General features: G+C 36.6%; 1 protein-coding gene and 1 long non-coding RNA gene across 5 annotated transcripts in view; one reads left to right on the forward strand and one right to left on the reverse strand.

Annotated features, from left to right (window-relative positions):
- The window catches only part of LOC138311168 (uncharacterized), a 43,041-nt gene extending 28,026 nt beyond the window's left edge, over positions 1 to 15,015 (forward strand). The window contains exon 5 of the long non-coding RNA XR_011206537.1: positions 14,556 to 15,015. This is a non-coding gene — a long non-coding RNA (uncharacterized lncRNA). The remainder of the gene's footprint in view (positions 1 to 14,555) is intronic.
- LOC138311166 (frizzled-5-like) overlaps positions 1 to 25,620 on the reverse strand; it is a 109,389-nt gene that overhangs the window by 72,182 nt on the left and 11,587 nt on the right. The window contains exon 1 of one of the 4 annotated variants that reach the window (XM_069252632.1): positions 2,376 to 3,048. The exons of 2 other annotated variants lie outside the window; for them this stretch is intronic. The gene's annotated coding sequence lies outside the window, so the exon portion shown is untranslated. Of the gene's footprint in view, positions 1 to 1,977; positions 3,049 to 25,620 lie in introns of those variants that run through there. One more of the 4 variants, XM_069252633.1, reaches the window with a different exon arrangement.

Genomic DNA, 25,620 nt, shown 5'->3' on the forward strand with positions numbered 1-25,620 from the left:
AATTAAGGTAACATAATCAATAGTCCTCATATATACCAGTATCTACTGAAACGTATTAGTTCAACATCGAGCTCAGAGGCAACCCAGCCTTTCTGCCTAACTGAGCCAGAGGAAGTTTTCAATGTTATTTTTGACTGATATGTCACGAAAAAAGTTTGCAGCACCTGCGAGCATTTCCTGTTTGGGTGTGTGTTTGGGGGATGAGGTCAAGGGTCAGGTGGCCCCCAATAAAGGGGGATAATTACAGCATCGTTATCTCTGATGATTGCTGATAGGCTGATCCCATGGCTGACACCACAGGGGCTAGTCATCATGCTATTGTGTAATTATACCCACACTAACACAGGGGCTAGTTATCATCATCGTGCTGTGTAATTATACCCTTACTAACACCAGACCTCATTGTTAATTATCATCTCATGAATACAGGGGTCTGGAGTCAAACATATAATCGTCTCATTTGATTGGTCAACTTTAGATTTGAATAAAACCGTTAAAACAGAAATGAGGTTCTACATTGTTATATATTTGTAAATATTTCAGATTTTATTTCATTGATTGGAAATTATAATTTTATGCAAAGTGTCAATGGTGATGTAAATGTTGGAATGGACAGTTATGGGATAATATCACCAGGTTGTAAAAAGTACTGAAAATTTCAATATGAAGTATAATGATTTAAATTGTATTACAAAAATACTCTATTCAATCAATAAAACATATATGCAATGGAACCCACTTAATTTGAAATTAGGTATATAAAAATACTGCTTAATTTGAAAGGATCAAATTATTATTCCTGCTCATACATATCCATAGCCTTCTCCTTGGTTATACATTAAAATCTGGATACTTCAAGAGACTTCCCATTCCCCAAGGACTTAAGTATAACTTGGTTCTACTGTAGATCATTTACAACTAAAAACAGAAACATGTTAAAGGTTTGAAATGTTTTATAGGTATAAATCAGTGTCTTTTGCATCCAAATTATTTTATGTTGATAGTCATTGTTAGAAAGGTTAATAAGTCAAAGATGATTTTAAGGATTATGTCTGCTGGACAATCGTCAATATTTACACAATTGTCAGTACATAGTCAATTCAAATAGCTGTATAACAAGAAATTATATTGGATCTCAAATTCTGTCAATGTTTGTAAATATAGTGTAAAAGGACAGAACTGTAGGGAGCAGACTAGAGTCTGGGCTAGTGACTATCCCATACCTAGATGGATGATATCAATCAATACAGGGGTTTCGAGATCCCAAAAGACGTGGATAAAGTACAATTTACCGTCGATTAGTCCCACCTTCCTGTGATTATGACGTCACGAAACTCACGTCAGATGATGACGTAATAATCACCGGATGGTGGGACTAATCAATGGTAAAATGTACTTTACACATGTCGTTTTGGGATCTCGAAATCCCCGTATTGAATTATTATAAACAAAAGTGAGCCAATATGGTGTGAAAACCTTGAATTACGTTTATATTAAAATTTTGCTGTGGATTAATACTGTAAATTAACTTGATTTCAAATTTTCACATCTGAGGACTTTTTTACAATTTATTTTCATAATCTAGACTTATATGGTTTTTCTTTACCAGTATTTGAAATATTTTTGCGCCAATTCATTTTTGCAATTTCCTTATTGCCTTCAAATTAAATGAAGTTGAAGCAAACACAGAAATAAAGTTGTTTTAATGTACATTTTAGTAACATGTCTTTTACATTTTCGCCTCAGGAAATAGACAAATCTGGGGAATCCAAAAACTTGCTGTATATCTCTCAAATCCATATTTACAGAAATGATTAAGAAATGTAGAAACAAATTTAAATATTTGGAATTAGAATTGATAATTGGTCAACTGGTATTGAGTAATAGTGCTATTCTTCAACAGTGGGATTTTTGATATGCCAACTTTGACAATATATTGTAGGTACTACAGCTATATAAATGCGTTATATTCTTTACCTTCAGTTCACTTCTGGTCATTTTCCATCCAACTGTTTTAATCCAAGATGTAAAATCACAATTCAAATATTGGTAGAAAACATCCTATGAACATAACACTGTTGAGTGTTTAAATGAACAAGTCCTAGAGCAAATCAACAGTAACTCTTTTGTAATTTATCTGTCACAGATTGCCAGGGAACGTTACTCATAATCAGAAGACCTTAATACCAATGCTATATGTCTCAATCAGAATTATAACTTTTTAAATGTCAACCTTTAACTTTTACCCAAAATTTGCCTTAAATTCAAAATTCCTTTTTTGAAATTCAAAAACCCTTACAAAGTCGTTGACAAAAATGATGACAATGAGGGTAAAACATCAACTGTTTTCAAAAATATTTGTAGAAATTACTCACTTATTTCTGGAATAATCAAGATGTTTATAATTCCGTTTTGGTATATGTTTTCCTCACTGAAACTCCACGCTGATTAAAAGTGGTGACAATGTTCTAGACTCTACCACACTCTGTAGATTAGTTCATTAATATAATGTGTCACTCCAGTACATTCCGAGAGCCAAACATAATCTCCACGGTGATTATTCACGAGATTTTTTTTTGTGACCTAATATACACTAAGACAGATTGGTACATTTCTCATTTTGAATCTTTAAGAAAGAGGTACACACGGAGAAGTATTCCAGATTTGAACATCATTGGTGATTACATATCTCTGGGCTTGATTCTGAGACAATTCAACCTGAATCGATGACTCCTGAATCTGATTCATTGACACCTTATTTTGAATCTGATTCAATGACACCTCAATTTGAATGATTCAATGATACCTCAATTTGAATGATTCAATGACTCCTCAATTTTGAATTTGATTCAATGACTCCTCAATTTTGAATCTGATTCAATGACTTCTTGATTTGAATCTGATTCAATAACTCCTTGATTTGAATCTGATTCAATGACTCCTTGATTTGAATCTGATGCGGTTCCACCCGATGCACATGAGAGAATTCCTGATTTGAATCTAAGTTGTTTTTACCTGGTGTATACCCAGACGACCTGCGAGGAACTGGCGTGTTGGTACAGTACACACCATGTGGTTATTCCTCACCCCCCCCCCCTCCTTGTCCCCCTCCTTCAGCCCTCTGCTCTCTATCTATCCTCCCTAACATACAGTACACTAGGCCTATACCCTGATAGAGCCAGAAGGACTGCGTCACACCAAACAGACACAAATTCCTAGTCAACTTTGTACATAGAATTTCAAGAAAAACCAAAGTAAAATTTCAATAAACACAAAACTTGAATTTCATGTAACACCAAACTTGAATTTCAGGAAATAACAAACTTCACATTTCTATCAAATTTTTGAATGTCGTTACATTTTGTGATCAATTTGAATTGAAACAGTTTTTATTCTAATAAATTGACTTGATGGCACGTTGGCAAGCTGCAGGAGGTTTGGCGCCTAATCTCAATTTTCCAAAAATTGTTATTTTTAATTTGTGTATTAAAAAAATTATGATTATTGCTCCTTTAAAATATATTTTATTTGGACAATAGCTTCAGGCAAACAACCTTTGAAAAAATCTTAATTATGTATTAGTATGGACTTAAGAAGATGTTTGCCAATGATTTCTTTTAAGGAAGTGAAAAGTTAATTTTGATATCAAGCTAACCAGGCTATGATTTGGAGGTGTGCTCCAGACCTGCCATGCTGTCATGGCCAAATTGACCATGAGATCAGCTTATCTATCATCTGATTAGAGGGGAGAAAACACCAGCCTAATGACTGCATGTTTACTAACTAGGGGCCACCGCATGTGTTTTGTTAATGGTCTGGGGAGGGAGGGGCCATCTCTTTATCAACAGGGGTGGGGATGGGGGTGGGGGAAGGGGCCTCTCCATCTTTTTTAGGGATGAGAAGATGGAGGTTGGATCCATCTCTTATCCATGGTTAGGAGGTGGGGCTACATATTTTTCAGGGAGTTGAGGAATGAGAAAATGAGGAAGGGGCTAAATTTTCTTTACTAACTAGGGGCCACCGAATGTGTTTTGATACTGGGGTTGGGAAGGGAGGGTGGAATTCGAAGAAGGGGTTGCCTGGTCATTTTTAGGGATAGGCAGTTGGAGGCTAGATTCACCTCTCATTGGTTTAAAGTTGATTAAAGGAGGAGTGAGCTTAAAAGAACCAGGGAATGAAGAAGACTCCATTTTCCTCATTCACAGAGAGGGAAGGGACCTTTATTTCACAATGCAGGGGAGGGAGGACCTTTTTCCTCATCTACGGGAGTTGGAATATGAGGAGAGAATGAGGAGGGGGCTACATCTTCTTGGAGTCAGAGAATAAGGAGAGACTCCATTTTTCCTCATGGGCCATTTTGCAGGGATGAGGATAGGGAGACTATATCTATAATTTTCTCAAGTAATTAGGCTGATGCTGGGGATGAATGGGCACATCCAGGGTTAGGAAGAGGAGGCTGCATCTGCCTGAGGAAGGCGTAGAATCAGGAGAGACTCCATTTTCCTCAACAGAGAGGGAGGAAGGAGGGGCAGACAGGTCGTTTTGGGGAAGAAAAGATCTTTCTGAGGTTGGTGCAGATGAGAGAGCGATGATCTTCCTCATCAACAAGGAGAACAGATGGGCTGCTCTATCATTGTCAAAAGGAGACGAAAAAGTCTCTCCCATCTTTCTGGGGTGGAGAATGGACGGGTGAGGAGGAGAATTGAGGGGTAAATCTTCTGGAATGATCTAAATAGTGAAAAGAGGAGGAAAGGAATCATGAAACAAGGGAGCTAACTTCATTGAGAAAAGGAAGATTGCTCTTTCTGTGCTGACGGAGAACTGCTCTAAGGAAAATGGTGGCAAACCTTCTTTTAGGGATGAAGAGAAAGAAGGTAGTCATCGTCTTCCTCATAGAAGTAGGGGGGGGGGGGAGGGTGGTATTGTCCTGGTAAAAGCTCTTACTATCTCAGTGATAAAATAAGATGGAGCTGAGCTTAACTTCCTGATTTATTGGATTGTTCAGGCAATAAAATTGATCTTATTATGACCTAAATGAATTTCCTTGAAACTTACAAAAATCTTTACTAAATTTTGTTTTGTAACATTCAATCAAAGATGCTCCACCACCGATAGAACATAAATGATACTTATTAATTGAACAATAATTGGTGTTTAATCGTGTATAAATATGTCTAATTAACACAAAAAAATAATATAAAATAATTCATTTTGCTTTTGGTGCATGCACAATCAGTACTTAATTCCATATAGGACATAGTGCAATGGATTATTTTCGGAATACAATTAATTATTTTTTAATATTTTTATCTTGAAGTGAAATTAGAAGCTCAAACTTTTGAATGGTAGTAATGGTGTAAAGTAAGTAACTTTTGTAACTGTAAACAAATATTTAATCGTCTGCTCCTGCTTTTGATAGAGCATCTTTCCTTTACTAGAAATATTGCAATATTGGATGTTAAGATGGATATACCATACTTCAAAACCAAATTGTACCTGGTATTTCAAAAGTAAAATCACAATTTTAGTTTCAAATGTTATCTTGTCCATTGGTTTAATTACACATACTATCTCCCCATTAGGTAATCCAGGAATCTGTCAGTAGCTGGATTTAGATTATCTGGATTAACTCCACATGCTGATAGGGTTTACAGATAATGATTAGATTAGTTGTGGCTGGAAAAAATGGCAGCTTATGTGATAGTGTATTAGTGGTGACTGGTCCTTTCTGATGGGAGTCTGTTTGCTAGTTTTCTTCTATTTAGAATTTTACTCCTTTAAAATTTGCATAAATGTCTTTTGACATATATATCTGAGGACGTTGAGGTATTTTTTTTCAGGTAGTTAAGGGGCATGAATGCCAGGAGAATTACTCTTTACATTACAGTATTTTATGGCCTACATTTATATAGGAATTTTGATTGACATTACTACAACTTATTCCTGAAAACACGGATGTAAAAACCGATATCCATTCCACACCTGGTTTATATCTTCAGTCTAGAATCCCAAATTACAAATTAATGTTTACATTCATCAACTTATCTGTTTATAAATTAATAATAATTAATTTTTAAATCGTTTACCGTTCCAAGTAGGTGACTATGAGAAGTAAGACACTATAAAATTGGCCCATATTGCTGAAGATAAATGAAGGTCCTGCAGACTGTCAGGTCCAATAACATGTGTGTCTACACAGAAAACATGGAGCCCGGTGATAAACGTTTCTATCAAGCCACGCTGACAGAGTTAAAACCGACCTCGGAGTGACGCACATAACTAACATACAAAGGTTGATTTTTTGCGGAACTGATTTTTACAAGTTATACATTAACCTGTTGTTAAACTGACTAACATACTAAATTGATATTACCGATGAGTTTTTTCTCTTGATATACGTTATGCCTGGTTATTTTTTTTTCAAAGGAATTTTTTAAATCTTATTTAAAATTAGAAAAGTATAATTTACAAAAAAATCAAATTTTTTGCGGATCTGGCTAGAAGAGTATGTTTGGTTGTCATATTTGATGTTGATTTGTAGATTAAATTTTGAAAATAACAGCAATGTCAGACGAAATTGCTAAAATAGCTTCCCTAGGAAAACTCTGATTTAGTGGATATGTATATATCTGTTATATAATTAAGCTCCCCTTTGATTTTGTAGTAGCTGGGGATTTTTTTACCAAATGTCATGTAAAAGACAATTATAGAAGTCAAAAATAAATTATACAGTCCTATATCAAATTGTACTGCAAGTGTTTTTCTCAGCCTGGTGCAGTATACATTGATGATAATCAACTTCATAATATCAAAACTTCATGGATCACAATTTTACAATATGACTTAAAAAAGTATAAATAATCATTTCACAGACCAAATTCTGTGGACCACGTCAATGTCATGAAATTGACAAATCAAATTAACCATATGATTTATCATTTGTAAAACTGCAACTTCATTAAAGTCTACCGAGTATTCTTAGATAGCTAGTATATTCTCTTAGTTGAAATCTAGCGAGTATTCTATCAAGTATATTCCAAGTTGAAGTCTATACTGATTATATTCCAAGTTGAAGTCTACTGAATATATTCCAAGTTGAAGTCTACTGAGTATATTCCTAGTTGAAGTGACCTAACGAGTATTCTCATAATTAGTTAGCTAGTATATTCTCTTAGTTAAAATCTAGCTAGCGAGTATTCTATCAAGTATATTTCAAGTTGAAGTCTACTGAATATATTCCAAGTTGAAGTCTACTGAGTATATTCCTAGTTGAAGTGACCTACCGAGTATTCTTATAATTAGTTAGCTAGTATATTCTCTTAGTTAAAATCTAGCGAGTATTCTATCAAGTATATTCCAAGTTGAAGTCTACTCTTAGTTATCTAGTATGAGGTCTAACCTAGCCCTAGTTCTCTGTTAGAGTTCTCTGTGATAGTTTCATTCCTCACTTCTCTGTTCCAATTACAGAGGTGTAAAAATTTGATGCCTCTCACCCTAGGCTCCTATGCGGAGGTGCCAGAAACCCTAGACTCTAGTTAGTGTACCCACTCTATAGGGGGGATGGGGTTTTTCTGCTAAATATCTGATAATGTTCCTAACAAGAAGCATATTTATTCACCACCTTAACTGCTGGCACTAATTTACAGCAATTTGGGGCCTGTAGCTAGCTGGCACCCCCTGTCATTGGGAAAAGACCCCAGCTATATGACAGATTCTATACTAAGTAGACTGGCCCTGTGTGTAGAATTTCCACAACTCTAAGTGTTTTGGTAGTAAATCGTAGCCAATTTGTCTCTGGTCTTAACCACAACAGTGATCCATCCAAGATCATCACCGTCAAAAGTACTGATCAGGTCAAAGTGTCTGGGACCCGCCAGAGAAAAACATTCATCCAAAAAAATTGTGTCCTGTACACATATAGTGAGTGTTACCATGCATTAATTTGTTAGAGGTTAATTCAGAGGTCAAACTGGTTGTACCCTTCCAAACCAAACTTGATCCATCTCAAGTCTGTGGGTACAATAGTCTCATCAGCATCATGGGATGATAATTAGATAGTAATTAAGCTCCCCTCACCCCCCCCCCCCCCCTCCCCCTCTCGACCTGACACACAGTGCATGGCCCATCCCCTGGGTCCTCTCTCGAAGCTAGTGAATATGAATGTCCATGCCAACATGTATACCTAACTCAACAAAAATGATACTCAAGATTTTCTCTACACTGACCATCAGTCTCTTATTAAAAACATTACTAATTTTTGGCTCAGTCTGATCCATAGTTTCAAACTAGGTGGGGATAATCTAGTCTTAGAATTCTACTGAGAAAATTTTATCAATATCATAGATTCTGGTGGCCAGTCTAGATTTGCCCCTCATTCTCTAGAATGGTAAAAAAAAAGTTTTACTTGAAGACATTTGTCCATATAACAAGTCTTGATACAATGTATCTACATGGAGATAATCATAGAATGCATAGAATTCAGCAAATCAAAACTTAGGGTCTGATTTGCTGTGTCTAAATGGTTCAACTGATGTCCGAATATTTCTATTTTATAGAAATAACTATGCATTATATTACTCTTTCCATTCCCTAGCAAGTCCAAGAAAAAATCTCAAAGTTCAAGTTAAGATAGACAAGTGTGTGAGTTTAAAGCACCATATTGAATGACCAATGTAATATATCAATTATTTGGCTTTTCGTAGCCTTCATCATAGAAGCTCATTGAAAGATAAATCAAAATATGTCTGAACTTTAGATGAAGCAACATTCATTCTGAATTTAGTTTGAAGATCATATTAAGCAAATTTGTTTCAATTTCTTTGAATTTTTAGATGAAAGGTGATGTAATGATAATAAATTTCATTAACATGTCAACATGAGGGTTAATGTATGCTTCCCCTTCCCACCATAAAGTCAGAAATGAAAATAACACAAAAGTAAAATTAAACAAAACAAAAAAAAGAATAATAAATAAATAAAAAAACTATAGAATAATTACGGTAGATGATGTGATGCTGATTGAGAATTTAATATGGTGATTTTGTGTCCTATGGGCTTCCAATGACATATGTTTCTGGGTGTGGGGTGGGGGTGGGGGAGGGGGAGGGGGTGTTACTGTAATAGTACCTTGTTATATTATGATTGGTGGGGCACATCTGTTTCACTGCTGGTGGTGGTGGTGCTGGTGGGATGCTGGACCTACTGATGAAGTTGTCAGACTCTATAGGAGCATGCTGGTGTTTTTACAGTAAATGTTCCATGGGACACATCTATAATAACACACACTGAGGTCTAAACTTGATATCTTAGATGGGAAAAACAGAGGATCTGAGAGTTGCCTGTAGACTTACACAAGTCCCTAAGATTGGGAATACAGATGGTATGAAAGTCGCCTACAGACGTATGCAAGTCCCTAAGATGGGAAAAAGTCGCTTACTAAGATGGGAAAAACAGAGGGTCTGAAACTTGTTCATAGATTTATACAAGTCCCAAATGCCTTGATATCAACAATTTTATGCAAACAATTAATTCGGAGTATTTGCTTACAAAAGTCAAGAATCATAACTTTCTTTAAACCAATCCATTTGAAGCGCCTCTGTCTTGGTATATTACAAAATTATATCCCTCGTGTGCTGGTATTGATGGTGACAGCATCATTTTGCGAGCAAAAGTTACATCCTTTTGTCTGAATGATATAACATTTAACGTACCCATCAAAAACATTGAGTAAGAATTAATACCTACCCACTAGGGTAGATTACTCTGCAAATACAGATTAAGAGTCTATAAAGGGAAGAATGAAAGCAATCAGGCCTATTTGGCCGCTTTTGCAGTTGGCTTAAATTAGGATAATACAGTAGTTCTTTATCCATCCTCAGTTATCAGATATACACCTAAGCCATGTTGTGGATGTTTCCTGAAAAAAAGTATGAATGAAAGACAAGTCCTGTTGACTATACAGATTGTCAGTGATGTTATCCACCCAAGGAAAGCATCCATCCAATGTGAAACGTCCGACAGCAGAAATTTGGTGCAGTTGGGAGAATGTGGGGATGCAGGTTGTCAGCATGCTGCCACAAGATGATCCTTGGCACATCCTGATGTGATAGAACCGGTATGTACATCTATGTGTCTATACCGGGCTCTGATGTTGCAAATTTGTCCATTCTGCTACATAGTGTCAGTCTGCGGCATGTTAAACTGCAGTGTGATGCTCATACGATGCACGGATGTTTGTATACATCAGTGGAACAATCGGCTAGTGACCTGGTTCATTTGGAAAGAATGATGTAACAACTGGTAAATTACAGAACCAGAGCCAAGTCCATCCCTCTACAGGGAAACACACACAGAAGTGGTACATACTAGGATCAAGGAGATAACAGCATTCCAAACTCTGACTTCCTTGCAAGAGAAACAATTTTATATTGCAATAAGGCAGAAGAATATATATCTCAACATTCTAGCATTTACAAAACTGCAAATGATTCTCACAAATGTGAGACTGAAGCTTTGTTGAAACCCCATAGAAATGCCCTAGGAAATGTTCACCAAATATTTTTTTACTCAATTTCAATCTCAATTTATCTCTGTCCCCAGTAACTCAGTCCCCAGTAACTCTGTCCCCAGTGACCTCTGTCCATTAATTCTGTCCCCAATGACCTCTGTCCATTAACTCTATCCCAAGTGACCCCAGTAACCTCTGTCCCCAGTGACCTCTGTCTATTAACTCTGTCCCCAGTGACCTCTGTCCAGTAACTCTGTCCTGAGTGACCTCTGTCCATTAATTCTGTCCCCAGTGACCTCTGTCCATTAACTTTGTCCCCAGTGACCTCTGTCCCCAGTGACCTCTGTCCCCAGTGACCTCTGTCTTTTAACTCTGTCCCCAGTGACCTCTGTCCATTAACTCTGTCCTCAGTGACCTCTGTCCGTTAACTCTGTCCTCAGTGACCTCTGTCCATTAACTCTGTCCCCAGTGACCTCTGTCCATTAACTCTGTCCCCAGTGACCTCTGTCCATTAACTCTGTCCCCAGTGACCTCTGTCCATTAACTCTGTCCCCAGTGACCTCTGTCCATTAACTCTGTCCCCAGTGACCTCTGTGCATTAACTCTGTCCCATGTGACCTCTGTCCATTAATTCTGTCCCCAGTGACCTTTGTCCATTAACTCTGTCCCCAGTGACCTCTGTGCATTAGCTCTTTCCCCAGTGACCTCTGTCCATTAACTCTGTCCCATGTGACCTCTGTCCATTAACTCTGTCCCCAGTGACCTCTGTCCATTAACTCTATCCCATGTGACCTCTGTCCATTAATTCTGTCCCCAGTGACCTTTGTCCATTAACTCCGTCCACAGTGACCTCTGTGCATTAGCTCTGTCCCCAGTGATCTTTGTCTATTAAATCTGTCCCTGGTAACCTCAATCCATTAACTCTGTCCCCAGTGATCTTTGTCTATTAAATCTGTCCCTGGTAACCTCAGTCCATTAACTCTGTCCCCAGTGATCTTTGTCTATTAAATCTGTCCCTGGTAACCTCAATCCATTAACTCTGTCCCCAGTGATCTTTGTCTATTAAATCTGTCCCTGGTAACCTCAGTCCATTAACTGTCCTCAATGATCTTTGTCTATTAAATCTGTCCCTGGTAACCTCAGTCCATTAACTCTGTCCCCAGTGATCTTTGTCCATTAAATCTGTCCCCAGTGATCTTTGTCTATTAAATCTGTCCCATGTGACCTCAGTCCATTAACTCTGTCCCCAGTGATCTTTGTCTATTAAATCTGTCCCTGGTAACCTCAGTCCATTAACTCTGTCCCCAGTGATCTTTGTCTATTAAATCTGTCCCTAGTAACCTCAATCCATTAACTCTGTCCCCAGTGATCTTTGTCTATTAAATCTGTCCCTGGTAACCTCAGACCATTAACTCTGTCCCCAGTGACCTCTGTCCATTAACTCTGTCCCCAGTGACCTCTGTGCATTAACTCTGTCCCCAGTGATCTTTGTCTATTAAATCTGTCCCTGGTAACCTCAGTCCATTAACTCTGTCCCCAGTGATCTTTGTCTATTAAATCTGTCCCTGGTAACCTCAGTCCATAAACTCTGTCCCAATTGATCTTTGTCTATTAAATCTGTCCCATGTGACCTCAGTCCATTAACTCTGTCCCCAGTGACCTCAGTCCATCAACTCTGTCCCCAGTGACCTCTGTCCATTAACTCTGTCCTCAGTGACCTCTGTCCATTAACTCTGTCCTCAGTGACCTCTGTCCATTAACTCTATCCTCAGTGACCTCTGTCCATTAACTCTGTCCCCAGTGACCTCTGTGCATTAACTCTGTCCTCAGTGACCTCTGTCCATTAACTCTGTCCCCAGTGACCACCGTGCATTAACTCTGTCCCCAGTGATCTTTGTTTATTAAATCTGTCCCTGGTAACCTCAGTCCATTAACTGTCCTCAGTAACCTGCTATACACTTATAGTTCTGTCTTTAAAATCATTTCAGTCTCATTAGCTTTATATATTACCTAATCACCTATAAATGTGTACTAAACGACCTTGAGCCATTCTTCTTGTACTGCATGCTGCATTAGTCGAGTTCATCATACAAAGACCCAAAGACCGGCTGCATTTAATATTGTTTTTTATTGTTCAGCCAATGTCTGCATCCTGTACTGATCGATTCTTTTTGAAATTAGCTTTCAAAATTACTTTTATTTCAATAACCCAACTGTGTAACCTTGTTTAGTTTTATTTTTTTTTTCTTAATCAATTTATTGATTATTTTACTTTCATAGCCTTTGTAATCCATATCGTTATCAAAGCATTTAAGTTTAATTATCAATTGACTACATATTGTAGCAAAACTGCATTCAATGATAAAGTCATTATAATGAAGGATAAGAAATTCTCATTTCCATATGCTTTCAAACATTCTGTTCATGAATTCAATATTTTTTGTCTTCCTGATTTTAAACATTTGCATGAATGCATAAATCCACAATAGAGTTCTCTTTCTGACAACCATGCATTTATAGTGAGATATTTAAACTCGTGCTCAAGTCCCTCGTGAAGTTCTGCAAAAATTTACATCTCGCGAATATAAGTACATTAACAACAGTGTCAAAGACATAAGTGTGTAATTGGTTTTAACTTAATCAGTTATTAGGTCTAATTTCTTAATTTAATTTGTTTTTATTTCAAGCATATGTTTCACTTTGCCTTGCAAAATCCAACATGTCAGTTGAATAGTAACCTAGCTACAGAGATTAATTTATCAATTTGACATCTGAGACTTACTCAATGAAATTACTTGAAGTACACCTTCAGGAATTCCATTGAGAATTTTATTCACACTGAAATGAAGTCAATTTTAATTGAGTTATGAACTGCATCAGCCCACTTGCTGGCCAGATGTGCATTTGCTGCGGAATTGTTCTGCATTTGCTGCGAACCTTGGTCACCCCTACTTGTCACATGTCAACCCTAATCAGCTGACACAGTGAAATCATCCTCCCCTGTAGACATATATGGACTATTCTAATTCAAAGGGTGGAAGATTCCATTATGAACTTTTAGGGGTGGAAGAGATTAAAAACAAAGGCTTCCTGATCTTTGAATTCTCCGATTTCCTTGACATCAATTGTCCTGTGCAGTGTTTATCAATTAGTTTTGGTCAGGGCCATTGTCTGGACTTATTGGTGTTTTAATTTAGTTTGTTAGTGTAGTGATCAACTTTATAATGATGATGATGAAGGTCGAATGATACGCCTGATCCTAAGAGCATTCAGTCATATCACATTGAAGGTCACTGATTGTATAAGGTCTAGAAGTCTTTGTTGCAGAATTACTATTGAAGTTCAGATTTCTTTGGTCTTCAGTCAAAATGACAGTAAGGTCTCTGTGTTTTGTTGCTTTTTTCTAATTTTGCAAGAAAATTGTCAATAAAAGTGTCAGTTAATGCTCCTGCTTACTGCTCAGCGTTGAAGGGAGTTGACCGTATAATGTGACCTGAATGAGATGTGCTTGTTCAGTATCTTTGGCACTATGGTTGGTTAGATAGTTAAAATAGGCAAGAGAATCCATTATCACAAAGCCTCCGAAAATATATATACATTCACACACACACACACACACACACATATTGCTTACAGAGGAAACCCTAGTGGTCTTTAGGACATAGAAAAGCCATGTAAAATCAACTAATCATGAAAATTGAATTAAGATTTAATTTTTCTTCACAAAGTCTTACAAATTGTTTCCTTATATCTCTTGATATGATTTGAACATTCATTTGCTATCTTCTACATCTGATAAAGTGAATGATAGGTACCAAAAATACTCAATTTCCTGTAGGTTACTTTGACATTATCAAAAGGCATTCTATAACTTCAGGCATAGTAAAACACAGTTGTAACAGCAAGCTACCATCATAGAGATAGGACCTGATATCAATAGCACAGATATTTGGTTGGAAAGGAGACATGTTTACCAGGAAGATGTTTGGAGTCTTGTAACAGGCAGTGGTCATACTGTAATTACTTAATTCTCCTTAATTGTTTACAGGCCATCAGCCAGAAACTACAGGTCTGGAGACCACGCATCATTGGATATGTACACAGCTCTCCTGTCAGGGGAGGCCAGAAAGGGGACTGCAACACAACTCATTAAACCTTTAGCCAAATGTGCATCAATTCTGTCTTAACTCTGGACTATGCAGAGGGATCTTGTATTGAACACAATAGGACAGCTAGATGCAATTCGGACTAAACATTTCATTAAATGAAATAATTCAAAGAAATCAAATGGCATTGATATTTTCAGTCTTATTCTTTGTCTGTATAATATATGTTGACCAGATGGAATGTGTTTCAGTGCGATAGCACTATAAAAAGGACAAGAGTTTCACTATTTCAATGAGACACAACACTAACATACTGCAGTCTCCCAATACATGAAACATTCACACACGCATTACACTGGGAACACATGTGCGCCCATCGTTAAATGACCCTGGTTGTTAATTATAGATGCTCCACCGCTGACAAATGGTAATTTTTCACTATCAAAAACAGGAGCAGACGATTTTGTATTTTTCTTCAGTTACAAAAGTAACTTACCGTACTTTACACCATAACCACCATTGAAAAATTTGAGCTTCTAATTTTACTTCAAGTTAAATATATGAAAAATAATTAATTGCATCCCGAAAAAATTCCGTGGCACTATATCTTATATGGAATAAAGTAATGATTACGCGTGCACCAAAGGCAAACTAAATTATTTTATGTTATTTTTTGTGTTAATTAGGCATATATATACAAAATTAAACACCAATTATTGTTCAAATGATGAATATCAGTTATGCTCTGTCGGCGGTGGAGCATCTTTAACAACCAACCAACAAAGTCAAAAAGGGGAAAGGAGTGTTTATAGAGCAATGGATGCTTAATTATCAGGTATGGGTCAATACAGTGCATCATATAAAAAAAGATGTATTCAATTTCCATTAAAATTTTAGCTTTATGTTCAATAAGATATTCTATATAACTGCATTCATCACCAATAAGCCCTGTAGATGTATTTTACATTATATCCTCTTCATATGTGCTACATTTTTCATAAATGCATTTAGATATTTTTTTATATCGTATATATTGTACATTTTATTTTTATCTTGACCATGAGTGAGACGAGCTGCTAAGCTCAACATGTTATCAAGTTTAAATGAAGTCTTTTATTATTACATAATACTCACGATTGTAGCCTCTGTGGAAGCTGTATAGTTCTTTGTCATGCTTTCAATATGACAAACATACCCTGATAAAACTACTTTTGCTGAAAACTACAAAGAAATGTGAACTCTGTAAGTATATATACATTTTATTGTATTATAGTTAATCTGTTCATGGTTCTGAAATACAGAGGCATTTCCAGTATCTACATTGTATTATAGTTGATGGAATTATGTGGTGCAGTTGACTCCATCCAATTCAAGCATGATGGCAGGCGACATGGCCCATTAGAAATTGTGGTGGTTACAGACATGTGGGGGAGGGGATAGGAGTTCAGGGGGTTGGGGGTAATAGAGGGGGAGGGGATAGGAGTTCATAGGGCATGGGGGAAATAGAGGGGGAGGGGAAGGTGATAGGGGTTGGTGACAAGAGGAACATTGGGGGTGGGGAGGGGTTAGGAGTTCTAGGGTAGGGGAAAAGGAAATAGAGGGGGAAGGGGTAGGGTAGGAATTGGGGGACAAGAGGAACAATAGGGGTGGGGAAGGGATAGGCTTTCAGGGGGAAATAGAGGGGAGGGGAAGGTGGTAGGGGTAGGGATTGATGGACAAAAGGAACAATGGGGTAGGAGTTCATGTGGAGGGGAAAGGAAAACACAGAGTCTAATATAGAGGAAGGTGGTAGAGGAGACAGTATCAGACAAGTTTAACACTAAAAGTCCATATGAGGGGGCAGGGAGAGAGGTGTCCAGTTCAAATAGAAGGGATGGGGGAGGAGTAGGAGTGATTTAAGTGGAAGACAGAAAGAGGAGGGATGAAATGGTGAGTACTGGACTAGTGGAGCAATGCAAGGGATCAGAGTTGATGTCATTTTTTGGGGTGGGGGTGGGAGGTGAGGGGGGTAGTGCCAAGTATATAGTGCTGAAGAGGGAAGAGGGAAACAATCTTTTTAACAAAAAGAGAGAGCTTGGGGTAAAAATTAGGAGAGAGACAGAAAAGCAGATGAAGAGAAGAGGATGTGCATGGGTTTCATAAAGGAAAGAATAATTACAGATCAATGTGAAAAGGAGAGAGAATTCATGGGAGAGGAATTAAAGGCTGATTGACAGTACTGTGTTACAACACCCCTATCCAACCCATCCTGTCCTGTCACCTTTGTCCCTGTTTTCCCCTCTCTGATTTTATGTGAATGCAAGATCATTTTATGCTTTAACAGTTTTACAGTTTTCAAATTGAACTGGTACCAACCTAACATTACAGCATTACCAAACCCTGTAGAATACTGGAAAAAAATTGATGTTGAGATATAGTTGAGTAAATAAATATATTTCACCGTGGCGTGAGATAAGTCATCTTGGATAAGATGCGATGTGTGAGGTCATGTGCTACCAAAGTCAGTACTTCTCATGATAGCATTTTTGTCAGTGTCAAAATCTTCAACTTTGACCTCGTGGAATATTTGAACTGTGACCCTTAATGATTTTTTTTTCCGTATCAACATTAATGGAGCAGAATGGCAGATATACATTAAGTCGTTTGTATGAAAAACAGCCCGAGTATGTGCTGTGCATCGTTAATATATTTATTGCAGGTGTCATACATGTCCTGAACTGTCGGTATACCTACCACAGGGGTTTATAGATACTCCACACAGAATCTCTTTGTTAGCTTGGCGATATCTTACATACAGGATTTACTGCAGCGGATTCTAATAAAAATTTGCAAACAGTATTTATTTCATAATTCAATGAAATTAAAAGATTTTGACATCAATGTTTATATTTAGTTTTTCTATAACATACATGTTTTGATAAATATATATTTTAATGAAGTATTTTTGCTATGACTAATGTATCAATAGTCTAAAATATTTTTTGCTAAAAACCATGCTTAAATAATCTAAAGAATGATTTTATCTTGAAAAAATTGCTATTTGGTTTAAAATTTGTAATGAATATTCTAACAGTACAATATTTTTGCAAATCTTAAACTTATTAGGCTTTAACAATTTTTCCTGAAAAAATATACATGTATTTGAAAACTAAATATTTTCAGGAAAATTCTTCAATATTTATCATTAAATTATTATTTGATCTTAAACCATTAAACCAAGATAAATGCTACGTGTGCACCATACTAAATCTGCCTTTTCCTTTACGAAATGTTTATATAAACACACTCAAATGTCTTTTTATAACTCCAGAAATCTTTTATGAAATATTAATTCTTGCATTTAGAAGTTACTTGCGTGTCTATGATTAAAAACTTAAGCATAAAATTATAAAAATATGGTTTCTCATAACTCAAGGTTTTTATGAATGCAACTTCTTTATTTGAAATCTATATGTCTTCCTGAGTTTTCTAGATCTTTCTTTTAAAACCTAAAATTATTGTATGAAGTAAAGACTATTAAATTCAACCAAATGTTCTTAATCCGTCCCTCTCAAAACTAAAGGTTTTTGTATAGAAATGTGGGATATATATAAACAAATGTGCTCATTCCTTGCATAACTGAAATTTTTGTAATGGATAAATACTTTTATTGAAAACAAAATGTTCTTACATAAATTCAGTCTCTTCAGACAATGTCTTACATAAATAATTGCAGATGGATATATATATAAATCATCTATTTTACATTAAGCCACCTTCCATGATTTGAATTTTTTAAATCAAATAAGATAAAAAAAATTACACCAAATATTCTATCCCTATTCCGTCTTTGCATATTACAGAGTTAGCTTCCTTGCGGGTAAGTATCGATTGTTACGTCATTATTTTGTGAGCGCAATTCACATCATTTTCTCCGAAAAGTATGACGTTACGCTCGAAAACACATGACGTCACAATCAATACCTAGCCGCAAGGGCAAATAACTCTGTAATATGCAAATACGGAATACTTCTTTTATACTTAAAAATATTCCCCTTTATATGAAATCTATTATGAAAAATAAAAAAATCTATACAGTGAACCCTCAATAGTCTAAACACCTAAATTCCAAGCATAAGTTATCCGGATTACAAGTTTTCCATTTCCGACAAATTTTGTGTTCTTTGTCAATAATGTAACATTACAGTTTATCCATTCCCTGAAATTTTTGTCTGGATCGCAATTTTTCTGGGCTATGGCGGCTGGATTATCCGGGGTCCACTGTATAATGATAACAAGTATAAAAACATTAATATTCTCTGCTTGCTCCATAACCCAAACCTTTATGAAAATAAATGCAGTATTATATCGTTGCTAATATTCACGTGGGTTTTGATATTGATAAATTCATGAATCCATTCTAATTAGCGAAATATAATACTTCATGAAAAGATCAAAATCACCGTTTCACCTATTGTAGTCTGTCGTAAGAATGACGCTTTGAAAGGTTGCAAAGATACTTCGCGAAAATTAACCCCCGCCAATAAGTTCAAAACAGAAAATTGCAAAAATTTTACATCCGCAAAATATAACAACTACAGAGTATTGGTATATTCTGTCTTTGCATATTACAGAGTTAGCTCCCTTGCGGGCAGGTATCAATTGTTACGTCATTATTTTTGTGAGCACAAATCACGCCGTTTTCTCGGAAAAGTATGACGTAACGCTCGCAAACATGTGATGTCACAATCAATACCTACCCACAAGGGAAGAGAACTCTGTAATATACAAATACAGACTAAGTTGTTACGTGTCCCCCTCTGTATAAAAATAAATGTTTAGATTAGCTGTCTTAAATTTGAAGCAAACCAGAGTTTGGGATAGTAAACAACGATAACAAAATAATACCATAGTATTAATGTTAAATCCCTTTCAGTATCAAATATACACTGTCCAGAAACCCTACACCTCCTATCCTCAAACATTGTCCAGGAACCCAACACCTTCTATATCCTCAAACACTGTCCAGAAACCCAACACCTCTTCTCCTAAAACACTGACATATGTTCTAGCAGTACCAGGATTATCTTAATGTCAGGATGAAATCAGGACATCAAAGAACGACAGTGTTGTGAGTTATCATTTAGGAACCATACACAGTAAACAGATTTATACTTGATAGATTACCGGAATTTCCTTAATACTGTTTCTTATAATATCATAAATCAACGGTTTATTTAACTAAGTCCAAGAAGGAATGAGTCTTAATATATTTTTGAAGGCCAATCTTCACATAAATTTTAAATGTATTGATATATTTCAAGTTCTGTTTCTTATAACGCCATAAATCGTACTTCGTTTAAAATGTTGTGCTGTAATGAGTCCAAGGAAGAATGTCTGTCTTAAAAATTTCATCACACTGAATTTAAGGTCCATTTTCATGTAGATTTAAGATGTATTGATAAGTTTTAAGGAGTTTCCTAAATTCAGTTTCTTATTATCATAAATCATCACTTCATTTAAATCTTAATTTTGCTGTACTTAGTCTGTGGAAAAATTATTAATAGACATATTTATCACATTTAAAGATCAATCTTCAAGATATTAAATTGAGTTAAGATTTGATATGTATTTGCTGTATGTAGGGAAATAACAAAGACTAATGTGAAATTTTGAATCATATTTATCATAAAGTTTATTGGAAATCTTGACAACTTGTAACATAATTGAATCATGTTGATTATCTCCCCTAGTTAAAAGATTGACTTTGGATTGCCTATTCTAATCTGTAATCTACAAAACTATTTGAAAACTTTCATGAATGGATTTTCACTTCTGATATTTTATCTGCAGAAACATGCAACAGTTCTAAGAATGTAAGCAGATATGTGCAGATATCTTTCACAATATACAGATGTATATTAAATGGATAATTTTAGCAAAGAAATAAGACTTATTTTAGCCTGTATAAACATGAAATGTAATTGACTTATGTGTCATTGATCAAATTATTTTAACTGGATGTCCATTTCAAATTGATATTGTCCTAAATATATATTGTTGCTCACCTGGACAACAACTAACTGGTTTAATACATGACATTGAGGCACAAAAGCGAAGGGAAGTCATGTGATCAAATGGTATGGTACACAGTCAATTTCAGATCCGCTTCAGGTGTAAAATGTGCTATAAAACAAACGTTTTACTGAATGATCACAAATTGATACAGGTAAAGTACAATTTACCGTTGATTAGTCCCACCTTCTGGTGATTATGATTATCACAATTAAAACTCATATTAAATGATGTTTTTTGCATTGTGGTTTATTCTGTGTTGTAAAATCAGTACATTATATGTGATATAATGTATTTATATATGGCATAATGTATGTGATGTAATGTATATGATACATTGTAAATATTATAAATTGAATGTGATCATATATGATGTATATGTGACAGGAGAGGAGAAAATGTAGCGGCCAGACCGGGATTCGAACCTGGGACCCTCCAAACACTAGCCGAGTGCTCTACTGACTGAGCTACCTGGTCACCGATGATCGACTCAGTCCAATCCCGCTACATATATGATACGTTGCATATATAATACATTGTATATGATACATTGTAGGATACATTGTATACCATTGTTTATATGATATATTGCATATATGATACATTGTATATATTATACATTGTACAGTATATGATACTTTGTTAATACATGTGTGATACTGGTGATAAATGTACCACACGTATCGATGATGAACTTTTGCAAGTATGCCAAGCTCCTAACGAATGTAACACTACGATAATACAGCTCAAGCATTCCTCCACAACTATGACGTTAGCTTCTCATAAAATATGCGGTATTATGATAATAATATTGAAGGTCTGTTTTGCAGCCCAACACTACATTGTGTTTGAGTCGGTTTTGGCCTGGGTGGATCCCCTGCCACTAATTGGTCCTGACCATTACTGCTGGATATCCAGTCAGTCATATAAACAGTGCGCCATCACGCCTAATTAGTCACATATGTACCTTTCCTATAGTGATCTGGCATGTCAGGTCTGGCCGTGTCAATGGTAGGTAACCCTGACAAGAATGGCCCAAGCATCTGATGATTGTAAACAATAAATATCCAGTTTAACCTTTAAACTTACATAACAGTACATATATAAATGTCAAGATCATTTCCTTCACGAAAATGCACAGTTACAATGAACACAAAGAGAATTGTTAAATTTTATTTATCATTTGAGAAGATTTGTGCACTTTATAGTTAAGCCTCACCAAAAGTATGCTAATATTTGATATTCTATATTTTGGTAGAGTTACCTTCCCCTTATCTTCTCAATTTGTTGTTCGTAATCATTTGAAAGTTTTTTGATAGAACATTTGATTAGAATTACACCATGACCGTATAATGTATCATATAGTTCTACTACAAAGTTTTTTGATAGAACATTTGATTAGAATTACACCATGACCGTATAATGTATCATATAGTTCTACTACAAATTGTTTTGTCTTTGCCAAGTGTGATGTCACGACTTTTTGCAGTAGAAGTTCTTCTGCTTTGCCATTTAAGCATTTCTCCATGACCCTGTGCTATATCAGTATTTCTACATGACCCTGTGCTATATCAGTATTTCTCCATGACCATGTTCTATATCAGTATTTCTCCATGACCATGTTCTATACAATTGTTCTTCATGACTCTGTGCTATACAATTTTTCTTCATGATCCTGTGCTATACCACTGTTTTTCATGACCCTGTGATATACAACTGTTTTTCATGACCCTGTGCTATAGGTCCCATGATCATGTGCCCATTTACTATTCCTCAGCTGGCAATTTTTTTAAAGCATTTAGATCCTTCCCAATGATTACCGGTACCAGCACATGATCTGGTCAACAAGTTGGTAAATTTTGAATTAAGTCTGTAAAACAGAAACTTAAAGTTTTTGCAGAAATGTGGAAAATTTTGTGTAGAATCTGCGTATTTTTCAAACGGTGAAATGTGTGGAACAAATGGAGTTATTTTTTTCTATCTTTACCTATAAATGACTTAAAAAATGTTCATAACAATGAAAAGTAAAATTGTGTGATTATGTCCATGCTCCACCAACATATTGTTTTCTCCATGATTGCGCAGCACATCTCCAGAAGTTTTGAATACAAGCTTTAATTGAGGAAAGCATCACTTGTTGATGTCTCTCTTGCACTCTGAGTCTCGATCATCAATGTCCTACCATAAATGCGATATAATCATGCTATTGTCATAATAATATACATGAAAGATCAGAGGTGGACACTGGTCAGCTCCGGCCAATGACCAGTATTGATCTGAGGTCTCTAATGACATCCGATCCTAATAGAGTTAATTTATTGTAATAAGCTTACAAGTCTCTATAGTGTTGGGGAGCACAGAGAAAGGTCAGATTTCTATTACAGACCTTGTACAAAGCTCGGGATCATAAACTTTACATCAACCACTTACACATGCATAGCTTATGTAGATTAGGTTCCCCACCTTACACAGCGATTTTCTTGTTCTCCTCAGACTCAAACTTCACCTTGTAGCTTTATATGGCATTTAAGCCTCACTAAAATTTGTTTATTTTTAAATCAAGTGAAATAAAAGATTTAAAAAGAAATCAGTTTGTTTCTTACAGCAGACTATACAAATGTGACACTGTAAACTGTTAGAAAAAATTTGACTTCACCTTGTGGTTTAATTTATAAATCATTTAAGACTAAATTGCATATTTTTCAATCTGGCCAATTGAGATATGAAAGTAAATAGATTTATTTCTTAAAGCATCACAAATGTGTCACTGTAAATTGTTAAAAAAGTAACTCTAACTTTAGCCTGTGGCTTAAGATTGTTGAAAAGATTTGTTTAGTTTTAAATTTGGTCAATCAAGTTGTAAAAAGAAATACCATAATTGACCAAATATTAGGTTGCGTGGAAAATTGAAAAAATATGAGGGCCCTAATTATAAAACTATTGCACAAAGTAAGTCCTAAATCAATTTGCTTTAGGAATAAATTAAGAAACCAAAGGTTTCTATATTTTCAGTCTGCAATTTTATTAGCTCACCTGGCCCGAAGGGCCAGTGAGCTATTGCCATGGTGCGGCGTCCGTCGTCCGTCGTCCGTCGTCCGTCTGTCGTTCGTCCGTTTGTCATCTGTCCGTCAACATTTCCTTTAAATCGCTACTTGTCCTAGAGTTCTGCATGGATTTTAACCAAATTTGGTCAGAAATTTCCTTAGGGGAAGGGGATCAGATTTTGCATAAATGGTGACCCTGACCCCCCTGGGGCAGGAGGGGCGGGGCCCAATAGGGGTAATAGAGGTAAATCCTATAAATCGCTACTTGTCCTAGAGTTCTGCATGGATTGCAACCAAATTTGGCCAGAAACTTCCTTAGGGGAAGGGGATCAGATTTTGCATAAATGGTGTTCCTGACCCCCCCTGGTGCAGGAGGGGCGGGGCCCAATAGGGGTAATAGAGGTAAATCCTATAAATCGCTACTTGTCCTAGAGTTCTGCATGGATTGCAACCAAATTTGGCCAGAAACTTCCTTAGGGGAAGGGGATCAGATTTTGCATAAATGGTGACCCTGACCCCCCTGGGGCAGGAGGGGCGGGGCCCAATAGGGGTAATAGAGGTAAATCCTATAAATCGCTACTTGTCCTAGAGTTCTGCATGGATTGCAACCAAATTTGGCCAGAAACTTCCTTAGGGGAAGGGGATCAGATTTTGCATAAATGGTGACCCTGACCCCCCTGGGGCAGGAGGGGCGGGGCCCAATAGGGGTAATAGAGGTAAATCCTATAAATCGCTACTTGTCCTAGAGTTCTGCATGGATTGCAACCAAATTTGGCCAGAAACATCCTTAGGGGAAGGGGAACAGAACTTGTATAAATTTTGGCTCTGACCCCCCGGGGGCAGGAGGGGCGGGCCCAATAGGGGAAATAGAGGTAAATCCTATAAATCGCTACTTGTCCTAGAGTTCTGCATGGATTGTAACCAAATTTGGCCACAAACATCCTTTGGGGAAGGGAAACAGAACTTGTATAAATTTTGGCTCTGACCCCCCTGAGGGCAGGAGGGGCGGGGCCCATTAGGGGAAATAGAGGTAAATCCTAAAAATCGCTACTTTTCCTAGAGGTTCTGCATGGATTGTAACCAAATTTGGCCAGAAACATCCTTGGGAAGGAACAAACTTGTATAAATTTTGGCTTTGACCCCCTGGGGCAGAAGGGCGGGACCCAATAGGGGAATTAGAGGTAAATATTCAAATCGCTACTTTCCTAAATCTGATTGATTTGAACCAAATTACTCTGGAGGCAGAATTGTACTGTCCTTTGAGACGTATAAGGGAAAATTTAGGTAAATTTGCAAATCCTCCCTTGGGCAGAGCCAGAGTGACGCCTGTGAGGAACTTCCCTAAAGTCTAAAATGGTATTTCTGCTCTTTCTCAGAAAGGATGGACACGTTGTGTCATATAATGTGACCGGGTGGGGTGTGTTGCTTGGTGGTCTTCGGCGGCATGCTCCAGTGATATAGCACTATAAAAAGGGCAACAGTTCCACTATACAAGAAGACACAACATGAATATACCGCAGTCCCCCGAAACACGCACCTCGCACAACATACACGCAGCACACCGCATACATGGGGAGGCCGTCCTTACATAACCATAGCTGTTAATAGGACGTTAATTAAACAAACAAACAAACAAAAAAGCATTACAAACCAGGTGAGCGATACAGGCCCTCTGGGCCTCTTGTTTATTTAAGGTTCCTGAAAATGAGGTCTCAAAAAGGGGGAGGGGCACTAGGTATGGGGGCACCTATTGCATCAAATACAGCAGATTTGTTTGTTAAAGCATTACACATGTGTTATTGTAATTAAATCTTAACTCTTGAATTGTTGCTAATATTATTTTTCAAAGGTTTACATATTGCTAAATTTGATTTTGGATTCTTTGAAGTGCTCCGTCAGCTGAGCGACA

Source organism: Argopecten irradians, chromosome 16 (assembly GCF_041381155.1).
Source record: "Argopecten irradians isolate NY chromosome 16, Ai_NY, whole genome shotgun sequence".
NCBI classification, from domain to species: domain Eukaryota; kingdom Metazoa; phylum Mollusca; class Bivalvia; order Pectinida; family Pectinidae; genus Argopecten; species Argopecten irradians.